Here is a 14,146-nt window from a genome sequence, read left to right on the forward strand (position 1 = left end):
GAAGACTAGGAAGTGGAATGGAAGGGCAGCTATGAAGGAAGCTGCTCAAATGTAAAGATATATATTTGAATACCAAAGTCGTGATTGTCCATGCCATTGTATTTCCAATTTCTATGTATGGTTGTGAAAGCTGGAAGTGAAGAAAGCTGATAGGAAGAGAGATACTCATTTGAAATGTGATGCTGAAAGAGCGTTCTGTGGGGACCTGGTGTCATGGACTGCCCTGGGATTGACTAAGAGGCACAGTCAGAGGACTCTGACTCTGAAGACGTGGAGGCGTGGAGGAGGCTGAGACAGAGGCAGATCCGGGGCTGCCTGGATCAGTAGTCTCAGAGGAGGCTCGGGAAGCTGCAGAGGGAAAAACAGACTCTATGGACTCTAGGGATACAGGTGCTAGGACCTGTGGAGAGAAGGCAGGTCAAGGAGTCCTGGAGGAGGTATTCCAGGCTGGAAGCCAAGAAGAGAGCTAATAGGTTTCAGCTGAGAGAAACAGAGGCCTTTTAAAAGACATCCAGTTGCAGAGGTTCTTTGCAGCCAATAACCAGTTTTGCAGGCTTGTTGTTCTTGTATTCCTCGCTCTTGGATTTAAGTTATTTGACATCTGGCCTTGCTTTGTTACTACGCTCTTTCCTCTGCCCTTTGCTCTGACTGACTGACTGACCGGTATCGTGTGACCCTTGGACTGAACTCTGGACTATTCCTTTGCATATTCCCCTGCTATGCTGCCCTCAGTAGAAGTAAGCAGTACACATAGGCTGACAAAAACATAAATAAATGGTTACTAGAGCAAATAAACCCTGAACTGTCCCTAGAAGCCAAGATGGTTAAACTGAGGCGGTTGTACTTTGGACATATCAAGTGAAGACATGACTCACTAGAAAAGATAATAATGCTTGGCAAGGTAAAAAGCAGCAGGAAAAGAGGAAGATCACTTTGCAAGTGGGTAGACTAAATCAAGGAAACCATGATCAAGTTTGCAAGACCTGAGTAGGACAGTGGATAACAGGGTGACCTGGAGGTTTCTATTTCATAGAAGTCTCCATTAGGTCAAAGTTGACTTGATGTCAATTAACAATTTAAAAAAATATGAAAGTCATTTGTCTGATTCTCAGTTATTTTCTATTGTTTCATCAGGCTGGTCTCTTTCATTCTTAATCTTAAGATTCCTTGGTCCTGATGCCAAAAGAGATATAAATAAAATAATAAATAAATAAATAAATTCTGATTCTGCAGCTACTAGAGGATGCTGTTGAAGTGCAGTGAAGTGTATGAGTATGTTTGTATGCTGGGTAATGAGCAGGAGGCTGATGAGGGAAATGCAGAAAAGGCTACAATCAAAACAGCTATATTTTTTCTGCAATAATGGACTCGGCATAGTGGAACACATTCACCCTTGAATATATTTATCTATTGATAAACCATGTTTTTAAAAGTGATTTTAAAAATGATTTTTTAAAAGAGTGATTTTGCAAGATGCAAAGTTTTCAAGATACAGATTCTTATCAACATGACAAAAGACAAAAAATACAAAACACAATATCAAGTACATCAATATCTGAAATACATAAAAAGTGACAAGAAATAGACAATGATTATTTTCTATTTTGGGGAAAAAAAAGTAAGACACATTAATAAAGTGCGGAGGCCACCATAACATTTCAGGAAACAGCGATGTTTGGTGAAGTGATTGCTAATTTGGGCTTATTTTATGCATGAACAAAACCTGAAAGGTAATCCAAGAATTATTGAGAAAAAGATCAAGTGAAGAAATTGGACTATGGGACTGAGCAGCCAACTAAGCCCAAGTTTGGCTTACCTTCTGTGATAAAATCGTTATGGCTTCTTAAAATACAAGATGTTGGTACTACTATTTTATAAGAATCACAATTTTAAGCAAATGTATAGAAGTGTTGATGAAAACTATATGAATTAATCTGAAAAGACCATTTAGACGTTGAAGTCTAGTGTAGCTTTTGCTTTGCATCTTGCTACTTTGTGTATGGAATAATAGTAAATTCGTTAAAAAAATGGGATAGATGTTCATAGGAATCATTTCAATGCCAACCAAAATTTACACCAAAGAGAGCACTTGCAAATAACTCAAATGAGGGAGGGATGAGAAAATTAATAAAGCTAAATCAAAATGTTGCTAGAGTAGGAAGACATGAGCCTATAGTTTGTTCTCATAAATGTGAAGATGTCAGCCCAACACACTGATGATCTACTCACATGTTTTCCTTACTTAACAGAGAAACATTTGCAGAAGACTATTTCTCTGCATGTATAACCTTATCTGGAGCAGGACAACAACAGAATTATATTCAAGCATGAGAAGAACAATTGGATGGCAATGTTAATTATTGCATTTGCCATTAGTGAACTCACACAATAACAAACAACAGTAATTTCATCACCTTAGATCATTATTTTGACAAGACAATATTTAAGAAATAAAACTGTGCATCACCTTTTACATCCTACACAGCATGCTATTAATTCCACTTTCCAATTACTTGAATTTAATTTTAGGTCTTTTATAAATATTGATATTTATATAGCCTGAAATTCAAGACTACTCTTTTTTTCCTTGGCAAATGAAACAACTTTACTGAACTGGAAATCTCACCTTTTGGCTATTTATTAATATAGTTTTAAAGGAATTCTCAGATTTTTGTTGGTAACTGCTCACTTAGGTTAAAATGTGATGCACTTGTTGGCTGTGCTGCCCCAGAGGGACTGCAGTAAGACAGACTTACTCAAGCTTCACTTGAACACAGAAATGAAAATCAATAAACAATTTGAACTTCTCAGAAGAGAATTTTTCTCCTCTAATGAATATACAAGCTTGGTTACAGCTTAATTTAAAGATTGAATTTAGTGTGTGTTTTTCCCTGCACTATAAGCATGACAAACACAAGCTCCAAGTGACATGTCCCAGAGGGGGACTTATTGTTAAAAACAAAAACTTGTCAAATAAACAACAAACAAAAAACCCACAACAGCTGGCTGCTTTAAAAAACACAAAATGTATCTGCAGTGGCAAAAATGTGTTGTGTATAACTCAACCAGAAATGAATCCAAAACTGAACTTCCCCATTTAACTCACTGTTCTCAACCTTTATAAACAGTAAATGGACAAAACAATCTGAAATTGTACCTCTGTTCCTGCATTATTCTTAGCGACATTTTTTCACCACCTCATACTTTCCTTTCCATGGTATGCTCCTTGTATAATTTATTACATGTGGAAATTGTACTTGGATTTACATGTATCTCTCCAAGTAGAATCTCTCCATATAGATGACATACAGATCTTAGAAGATCTTGGATATCTTTGGATTACAGTTCCCAGAATGCTCCAGCCAACATGATCATCATGATGGTCGAAGGTTCAGGGAGTTGTAGTTCTAAAAAGTATTTTTCCAGACTCAGTCTCAGGCATAGTAGAGCTCAAGAAGCAGTGTTATGTTCTCAACAGAAATACTTTTACTCAGAGTGTATTACACTGTCCAATAATGTGGTTTGACACCACTTTAACTGCCATGGCTCCATTCTAAAGAATCCTGGAATTTGTAGTTTTGTAAGGCACCAGCACTCTTTGGCAGAGAAGGATAAAGACTTAGGGTTTGCCTTAGGGTTGTCATAAATCAGAAACTACTTGAAGGCACACAACAACAACAACAATGAAAAATGTTGGTGAGAGAGGGTTAAAAGAGGTGTAGAAAAGATGTGAACCAAACCAGACAATTAAAACCAAGTGAAGTTTCTGTGGTATAGATAATACCACTCAAAAGGAAAATTCCAGCATGACAGCTTTCTTTTGATGGTTGTCATAATTCCATGAACAGAATTTTAAGCTTATCATGTCAATATTCACCAACCATGTCACTCCCCTTAATTACATATTTCTCCCCATAACACTTTCATTATTATATGTATTCTTATGCACATAACCTGCTGCCAATATTCAAATTATATTTTGGCCTCCAGGTCACTGGACACGCCATACTCTGAAGCAATCCCATGTTTATGGGGTGACCTGGACAATAGTGTATGGGCCAAGATTCTGCTCATTGTGATAAAATTAAACCAGTGTAGCTATACTGGAGTTACTGGGTTGAACCATTGCACAACAAATTGTGCTATAGTCAGTAAAATTGTGCCTTTCCTGTTATATAACAGTAAATCCAGTCTCGCCTACCACTAAGGACTGCATCTACTTCTGGGCCAGCACAACTGCTTCACATAATTTATGTTGGTGTCACAGGATTTGCACAACTCCGAAAAGGATACTCCACTTGCACAACTTTTGAGAAACTGCACTATCATGACATTTCTTGCTGGGCAGAACACCCCTGAAAAGATAAGTGTGTGTATATGTTCGCATAAACATGCATGTGTGTGTGCATGCATGTTTTTACATGGAACTAATCTGGACTGTCAGGCTAAGGACAGAGAAGTGTTAGCTTGGAAATCCTCTCTAGTCAAATCCTGTAGCCAGTGCCCAGAGGTTGGAGCCTTATCCTAGAGCAAATGTGTCACCAGGGTGCATCCACACTACACAATTATAGCTCTGTTATTCCAGTTTAACTGCCACCGTTGCATATTTTCAAATCCTGGGATCTGTAGTTTGCTGGCACACTAGAGTGCTGGCTGAGAATTCTCACTGTTCTCCTTAAACCGCCAAAGACAGGACTTCATCAGAAGTTGCCATATCAATTAAAGTGGAAAGTAGCACTATAATTGCATAATGTGCGAATGGTGTTAACCAAAGGAAGGTGGGGAGACTGGGGGAGGGTGTCCCCACCAACCATGTCAGCCTCAATTTAAAAGGTTGGGAAATTCAATATTTGTACCAAAACCCAATCCAAATCTGAAATCCAAGGCAATTCATTCAAATGCATTTAATCCAGGAAGTTGTCAATATGACAGGAGGCTATGCATCCATTTATAGCTTTCTTCCCTGAAAAATATTATCAACAATACCTAAATTTCTGGATCTAGTTAGATACCTGCTTCTCTTGATCACTTGTGCAGCTGAGAGTGTTGAAAGGAATCTTGTTACAGAAGCTTCTTGCACTGACAGCAGAACTGGTTCAGGAAAAAAAGCAAAAAATTTTGCACACGAGTGAGCCCTCCAGATCTTTGAGATGTTATATATTTGACAACCTGGCACCTCACAGGAATATATATATATATATATATATATATATATATATATATATATATATAATCAGTAGAGTAGAGTACTATTGCTTCTAAAATATCTAAAAACAGCCAGGAATTCATCTGACTGCAACACAATCTCCTACATACCTCTATCCTGTGTATCAGGGTTTTTTCCCCCCACAGTTATAATCGCAACCTCACTCAAAGTGATTTCAAAAGCTTTTCATTTAAACTACTATTATTCTTTTGTCTACTGGGAGCCCAGTGCAAAGATGATGTCCTGTGTGCAAGAGGCAAGCTGGCTGAATAATAATTAATCAACCCTACTTAATATTCCAAAGAAGAGGAGCAACAATCAGTTGTGAACCTCTATGTATTAACTGCCAGATCATTGTTATTCCAGGAGGCATCATAAGGCCAAATGCAGGTTACAACTGGTTTAGAAAATTTCTTTAATTAAGATACATGAAAGTTTAAGTCTCCCATTATAAATATCTTATTGTGAATATAAAAGACATAATTAAATGTCACGGTGGCATAGCACTTTTATGTAATAAAAGGTGATGGAGTGAACTTGCAACCATTCATCTGTTGGGGAGGTGAATCCAAAAAAATTAAAATATTCTTGAAAAGCCCCTCTTACTTTGATGACAGAGAATTTAAAAAGTTTTATATGGGTTACCTATTTAATGTTTTTCACCAAAAGGACACTTTAAATAACACAAAAACATTTCCAGAGGTGTTTTCCCAAGTAAATGAAAATTGTATAATAGTGGCTACACCGGGATATGTGATTTTTCAAAGAATTACATTACTTTCCTTATCCCTCTTATTGCCTTCAAATGTGCCCTCACATTTTTTTGGTGAAGCCTAAGCAGAGATAGATGGTCAATGGTCCAGACCTATATCCCAGATCATCATCATCATCATCATCATCATCACAAATCTACGTGGATTTAATATTTTAAAACAAGAATTCAAGGTGATCTAAAGCTCAAATTTCATGTCTTTCTTTCTTTCTTTCTTTCTTTCTTTCTTTCTTAACATGTATTAGCTGCCTAGTATTGTCTTTTCCATGGCAGCAGGTCATCAGATGTCAGTTCTCCAAATGTCATTTTTGGATGCATTTTGGGTGTGTGCACAAGGAGCTGTGCCTTGTAGAAAAAGAAGAAGAAAAAGAACTAAAAAATAAGCAAGAATGATACATTCAGGACGAGGACCATATCACAATCTGGACATTTGAGAGATTTAGATGAGACACGCATGAATCCCCCACATTTTAACCTCTTAGTCTCCATGCCCTATAGAAGGGATGGATAACCAGTGGCTGTCAATGTGTTTTTGTACTACAACCCCAATAATCCTTGACCATTGGTTGTGCTGGTTATGGTTGATCAGAGCTGTAGTCCAACAGTGTCTGGAGAACCACAGGTTCACCATGTCTGCTCTGTAGTTTTGTAGTTTAAGAATAGGTAACTGCCCCAAATGCTTTAGGATTGGTTACATAAATTCCAAAAGCAAAGTTTTGTTCATGGAAACCCCTGCTCATAGAAGGGGGGCAGGATCTACTGTGTTGGGACATGGGAGAGGGCACCCAAGAATGGAATGGTTCCCTCTGGAGGCCTGACTGGGGCCAATATTCATGTCATTTAGGCACCAAGTTAAAACTTAGCGGTTCATCAATGCCATTGGGCCTCATTAATTCACCCCAAATATAGGCCCGGTACAGACCACTGGTTTGCGGCAGTCTGGGGCCAAAATTAAGATTCAGGAGAACGGAGCAACCGCATGCTCCTGAACCTCAGTGCTTGGCATCGGTGTTATCATGGTGTCCTACTGTCCACATGGGGGCTGCTATGATGACACAAGCACGGTGCAGAATGTGGGTTGAATCTTTGTTGCTCACATGCATTTCGAATTCATCCAAGTAAGCTTTGGATTTGGGTCTGTCAAAAAAAAACCTCCCACATAACCCAGGATAATCAATCTTAAGGTTTTCCCCACATTTCCCTAAAATATTCGCATTGTCAACTGTGTGAATAACTGATGCAAATAGACCTGGGATGAACCGAGATAAAAATCTGCATGTCTTGAATGTGTTTCTAATGCATCTGCATAATTGACTGCATCTTTATTTGCAGTGCTGACAAATGTGAGCAACATAATTCTAGAGATGTGGTTCCAACAAAAAAATAATGTGAACAACAAAAACAGAATGTGTGAGTGAGATTATTCACATAGTTGTGCTGGAAAAAAAACCAACATCTGAATAATTCCTACATTTCCATTCAGCCAAGTACAAAGGCATCCACTGAAGATTCATGGTGAGAGATTCAAGACAGACAGAAGTAAATCTTCACAATACCTAGTTAAACTGCTAAATTTACTACTACAAGAAGTACTGCTGGCCACCAACTTGGAAGGCTTTAAAAGAGGAATGATTTTTTTTTTCATAGGGATGAGGCTATGAGTTGCTATTGAACAGGAAGGAAATAATCATTTCAGTAAACGGGAGTATGTGTCTGTGTATCAGAGCATTAGCAAGAGGTACAAATGTCCTGCTTGTGTTTTCCCAGTAGACAATTGGCTGGCCAGTGAATTTTTGGTCTGATCTGCACAGCTCTTCTCATGTTCTTACTCATTAACGTAATGCATTAATAGGCTGCTTACCTTTGTAGGAGAGTGACAGTAATGAACAGTATAGTTTCAGGTAATATGTAAGACAGGCTGTGTTGAATTTATAAAGACATCAGTCTCATAACAATAGTAGCTCTCTGAATTCACAAGAATATTTTTGCCCACCAGGTCTTTGAAGTTAGAATTGTCTTTTCTCCCTCTAGACAAGTCAGCAGTCGGGGCTGACTCAGTTCAGTTGACTTGGATTTAAGTTGATCTCAAAGTCACTTCAAAGATCTGACTTGGACTTGATTTGGCAAAAATGACTCAACTTGACTTGAGATTTGTTTATATTTAGTGACTGACTTGCTGGTGCCATTCACTTCAAGCAGCAAGCAAGACCTGCCCCCAAAGTTCAGAGTGCATTTCTCTGAAGGGAACTGCAAATGCATTAGGCAATGGGCTTGAGGTGGAAGGATCCTTCTAAAGCTTTTGAAAAGGTTTAGAGGTTTTCTCTGACGTGCAGTGGGGACAGGCTTCCAAGCAGACTTCAACCCCTCTCTCAAGCCCATTGCCTAATGCACTTGCTATTCTTTCCAAAAACAAATGCACCCCACCTTCTTCTTTTCTTTTAAAAATTGGCTCCCAGACTTGAGACTCGACTTGAAAGTATCTTGCAAGGATCTGAGACTTGACTTGAGACTTGAAGATAGAGAATTGAGACCTGACTTGAGGCTTGGACTAAAAGACTTGAATACATCACTGTCAGTACTCTGAATGCACTATTACCAAGCTGTGATAGTTTTTGTGGACTGTGAATTATAACTATCTTCTTTCTGTTTGCCTAAGATGGAATATTTCATTTTTCTTCTGTGTCTTTCTTTGGCCTCTACTGAGCCAGCTGTCTGAGAGCTAGCATGTTTCCAGCTGAAGACTCTAAGAGTTACTCTGGTAACAAAAAAGAAGACAGAAGATGAGGTGGGGGAAAAGAGAAGAGTTACAATTTGAAGGTGCAGTATGTCCCCCACCCAATAAAATTATGTGAATGAGGCAGAGCAATTGCTTTGCAGCCCCAGTATGGTAGCTACTTAGAGTATTGGCCATAGACCTGTGCGCAGACTGAGACAATCCAGCTGGGATTCTTGTTCAGCCAAGGGTCTCCCTGGAGCCACTCATACTATCTTTCAACCAACTCACTCAGGATTTGTGAGGATAAAATGAGATAACCCCCATGTGCAATTCTTCATCTTCCTGAAGGATATAAAGGATACGTATGTGAATAATAATGGTGAACTCAATTCTCTGAGTGCCACTAATGCAATTTCAGATCTAGGCCAGTGTCTTCAACTTAATCCTTTGACCTCTTGCACTCCCTCCCTGGATATCACTTGAAAAATGGTAGATTATGCCTTAGGTGGTTGTTAAAGAGTGTCCACCAAACTATGCTTTCAGCAGTATATTAATTTTATCCCCTTTTGCCTCAGCCAGAAGGAAAGACATATTTGTTACTGCTGTTTTACTTTCAGGCCACACTTCTTTAACATCTCAAAATCCAATATTGTGTCAAACTTACATGGGAAAAGCTTTGTTTATTTCAGAAATAACAAAAGGAGAAATTTTCTAATGTTAGAAGCACCAGTCTAGCATATGCTTGACTTTCCAGGAGAGCTCAATCTCTCTGACAATAACTGAATAATTCCTTTCCTTCCCATACCCCATCACCTGTAGAAAGATTAAATTGTGCCTTTTGTTGTTTTGTTTGTTTGTTTGTTTGTTTGCAGAGAGGCTTCCAGACAGCTATGCATATATCAGACTTTGCCCCCATCCCTACTCTCTACTCCAGGCCCAGCCCAAAAATATATAAATTTTAAGAGAGCTGTTTTTCTCTCTAAGTTTAACTCCTTTGGAAAATATGTTTCCAACACATGCTTGTTTTGGGAGTTTATGAGACGCTTGGTCATAGAAGGGAACACTGCAGGGATTTAGTTTTGAAATTAGTCTCCTTTTCCCCTCCCCAATGATTGTAAGGAAAACAATGGATGGAAGTAAGCAAGATGACAATAAAAGGCCCAGCCAAGAACCTGGCTGGAAGAAGCTTGTGCACCCCCATTCCTGTCTCTGCATCTCTTTGCCGCGACACCCTGCTCCCAAACTGCTGGCATGAATGATAGCAGTCAGCCAACCAACCTATTGTCACCCCATGTCAAGGGATGAAGCAAGCAAGCAACAGCTGCAGCAGCAGCACTTCCTATAGAGACTTGAGAAATCCCTATGTTAATATTTCATAGAATCATAAAGTTGGAAGAGACCACAAGGGTAATCCAGTCCAATCCCCTGCCATTCAGGAAATCTCAATCAAAGCATCCCCGACAGATGGCCATCCCGCCTCTGTTTAAAGACCTCTAAGGAAGGAGACTCCATCACACTCTGAGGGAGTGTGTTCCACTGTCAAACATCCCTGTCTGTCAGGAAGTTCCTCCTAATGTTGAGGTGGAATCTCTTTTCCTGGAGCTTGCATCCATTGCTCCTGGTCCTAGTCTTTGGAGCAGCAGAAAACAAGCTAGCTCCCTCCTCAATGTGACATCCCTTCAAATAGTTAAACAGGGCTATCATGTGACCTCTTAATCTTCTCTTCTCCAGGCTAAACATACCCAGCTCCCTAAGTCATTCCTCATAGGGTGTGGTTTCCAGACCCTTCACCAGTTTAGTCGCTCTCCCTTGGACACACTCCAGTTTCTCAACATCCTTTTTAAATTGTGGTGCCCAGGACTGGACATAATATTCCAGGTGGGGCCTGACCAGAGCAGAATACAGTGGCACTATTACTTCCCTTGATCTAGACACTATATTTTTATTGATGCAGCCTAAAATCGCATTGGCCTTTTTAGCTGCTGCATCGCACTGATGACTCATGTTCAATTTGTGGTCTACTTGAGCTCGTAGATGCCTTTCACATGTAGTCTCGTTCAGCCAGGTGTCCCCCATCCTAGAGGCTGTACATTTTATTTTTCCTCCCTAAGTGTCATGGCCAGCCAAGAGCAGGTCTCGGAAGATGAGGAGGAGGGTGGGGTTCCTCCAGTGCAAGAGGTAATTGAGGCTACACCAGGTGTTAATCCTGCTCTGCCAGAGCCCAGTCCTGATCTCCCAGCCCCAGAGGAGGAGGCTCAGCCAGGTCCTAGTGCTGGTGGGATTCCTCTGGTGGTACAGCAGCCTAGTGGTGACTCTGGGGAGGAACCAGGCTTGGAGGTTCCCTCCTTCAGGCAGCACAGGGCTGAAAGTGCTGGCAGACACAGATCCCAGAGAATTGCTGCAAGGCAATTAGCTAACCAGCCTCACCTGGTACGGGGGAGGAAGCAGAGAGATGGCAACTCAATGCCAGAATTTATTGCATGATCCTTTGGTGTGATTGCTGCCGGCACTGGCTTTGTGTATCCTGACTCCTTGTTGCCTTGACTTTAGAACGGACTGGACTCTTGTTACTTTCTGGCTGCCCTGATCCTGGACTAGACTCTTGTTACCTACTGGCTGCCCTGACCCTGGACTGGACTGACTACGGTGATCTCTGTGTTTCTGACGTCGGCTTTCGGCTTGTTCTCTCTCTCACTCCTGGCAAGGTTTGTGGACTGTTTCAGCTGCTTGCTTTGCTAATTACCATCCTTATCAGCCGTGTTTGTGTGTGCTGGCTGCAGTCCAGGATACTAAGTGCAGTACTGTACATTTCTCTGTGTTTTAATTAATTTTGTTAGCTTTGGTCCAGATTTCTAATCTATTGATGTCATTTTGAATTTTGATCATGTCCTCTGGGGTACTAGCTATTCACCCTAATTTGGTGTCATCTGAAAATTTGATAAGTATGCCCCCAATTCTGTCATCCAAGTCATTGATAAAGATGTTGAATAGCACTGGACCCAGGACAGAGCTTAGTGGGACCCCACTGGTCACTTCTAGTCAACCATAGTGATGTGTTAAGAACCAGTCCAGAATGACATCCAGGACTGTGAATATATATCTTTGTAGGTATTTACATACTTACATGGATATATGTTCTGGCCTCTCCATTGCAAATTATGCCAGATGGGGTGGTATAGAGAGCTTGGAAGGAGAAGGGTTTCATTAAGCTCTAGAAACCTGTAACTTCAGATATACACATTGTGCCTATCAACACCAAAAGCACCATCATCACCAATATAACCGTATAGTGCAATGCCTATGGATGAGAAAAAGAAGACTCCACTTTGAATCTTGTTTGTATCTTTGACAAGCCAATTTATGTCATCCTCAGTCCAACTGTCTGCATTATGGGAATAAGAGGAAGGTACCTTGCAAGGCTGTAGTAAGGATTACAGCTAGATAACACAAGAAGCAGTTAGTATGTATAAAATATGTTATGCAAATATATATTATAATTTTATCCCCGTGTTATCAGTTCTCAATTCTTACAAACATTCATTAGATTTATTTTATTTTCCTTCATTTGAATATTTATACCCTGCCTGAAGGGTACTTCAACCACAAAGGTTCCAGGGAAAGCTTATAATTATTTTGTAATACTTGATGAGGACTTGGGAAAGAGCCTTTTCCATGGCTGCTCCCAGCCTGTGGAAGACATTTTTATTTAGCCAGGCTTTTGGGTGATGAATTTTACTGTATCGTGTGGTGTGCTGTTTTAATGGTTTTTATTGGTTTTAACTATGCTGTTTTAGCTTATCTTTTAATATTAGTAATATGTATTTTTTAAAAAAAAACCTTTTGTAATCAGTGTTTTAGTTCTATCTTTTTAAATTATTATAAGTCACCTGGAATCCAATTTTTGGTGAAAGGTGGAATATAAACCCCCTAAATAAATAAATAAATGGTTTGACAGGCTTACAACCAAAATAAGATTTGGCACATAAGAAAAAGGAAATAGTGGGAAGGGAATTAAGTTCAGCAGTTCATGGTTACTTTCCTTTCCCTAAGAGACCACAGCAATGGCAATTGGAATGAAGGGAGGGACTCTCACTGGCCCAGGAACAAGATACCCGCTTGCTTTTCTCTGTCTTAGGAGATACAGCATTATAGCCATTGAGAGACAGTGTATTGGGAATGAAGAACTTCAGCAGGAATCTGGAACAGTTTTGTACCTCTGAGACCTCCCTGCTGAGACATACTGCTAAAAATCCCCCAAATCTCCTCCAAAAACAAAACTGGAAGTGCCCCATAATCTACTTCTGGTTTTTTTTTTTTAGAAATTTGTATTTTTCTAATGTGTGTGTAAATGGTGTGCTTTTTTCTTATTATTTTCTTTTAATTTTAACCACATTTTAAATGTGTAAAAGCATTTTAACTGTTTTCTACCATGTTTTTAATAATGGTAATACTTAATTCCTTTTTAACTTTTGTACATTAGTGTTTTAGCTGTACCTTTTACATTGTAAACCGTCTAGAATCCATTAATAAAATAAATAATATTCAAATGTTAAAGAGTAAAGAGGGGTTGTGAAATGTTTTTAAAATGCTAAATGCCACTTCTAGAGGCTTCCAGCAGAAGCAATTCACTCTCTTTTTAGCTGGAAAAAGAAGGGACAGTTAAGGCAAGTTTGGCTCAGAGCCTCAAAAACAGGATTTTAGGCCACATGGAATACTAAGGTATCAATTTGTGCAACCTTCTGTTATACAGACTGTAATCTAGTCCATTAAAGGTGCAATGCAAATATCCACTTATTTGGGAGTAAGTTGTATAGAGTCCAGTGGGGCTAATAATAATAATAATAATTATTATTATTATTATTATTATTATTTTATTTATATACCGCTATTCCAAGGATCACAGCGGTGCACAGCAAGAGATAAAAACAGATAAAAACATCACAAACCCCAGTACCCCCAGCAAATAACAACAATTAACAATAACAACAATAGACAACCAAACAGCTCCCCATACAAATGGCTGTGTAGAATGGAATACAACATAACACTGCCAAGGGGGAAAGAATGACAGACAAGGTTCATGGGGGAAAAGCCTTAGTAGATATGGTGATTGTTTGATTACAAAAAGTGGGATATAAATAAAAGTTTTATTTATTATTATTATTATTATTATTATTATTTATATGTATAGGGTTGCAAAATGTATGTACAAACAGTTAGTCTTACTGAAATCAGTGGGGCACAATTTTGAGTAAATGTGGTTAAGACTGGACTGATTCTTCACAACCGAAATTTGAATGACACAAGCCTGGAGTACAATAGGAGTAAATACAAAGATTAAAAAAATAGAAGAGGATAATGAGTTTAAAAATTAGGAAACCTGGGGGAAAATAGTCAGATTCTCACATTAATTTCCATGAGGCAATCTTACTTTTTATTACTTTGCAAATTA

Source organism: Sceloporus occidentalis, unplaced genomic scaffold (genome assembly GCF_023333645.1).
Source record: "Sceloporus occidentalis isolate IW3139 unplaced genomic scaffold, rSceOcc1.0.p SCAF_6, whole genome shotgun sequence".
NCBI lineage: Eukaryota > Metazoa > Chordata > Lepidosauria > Squamata > Phrynosomatidae > Sceloporus > Sceloporus occidentalis.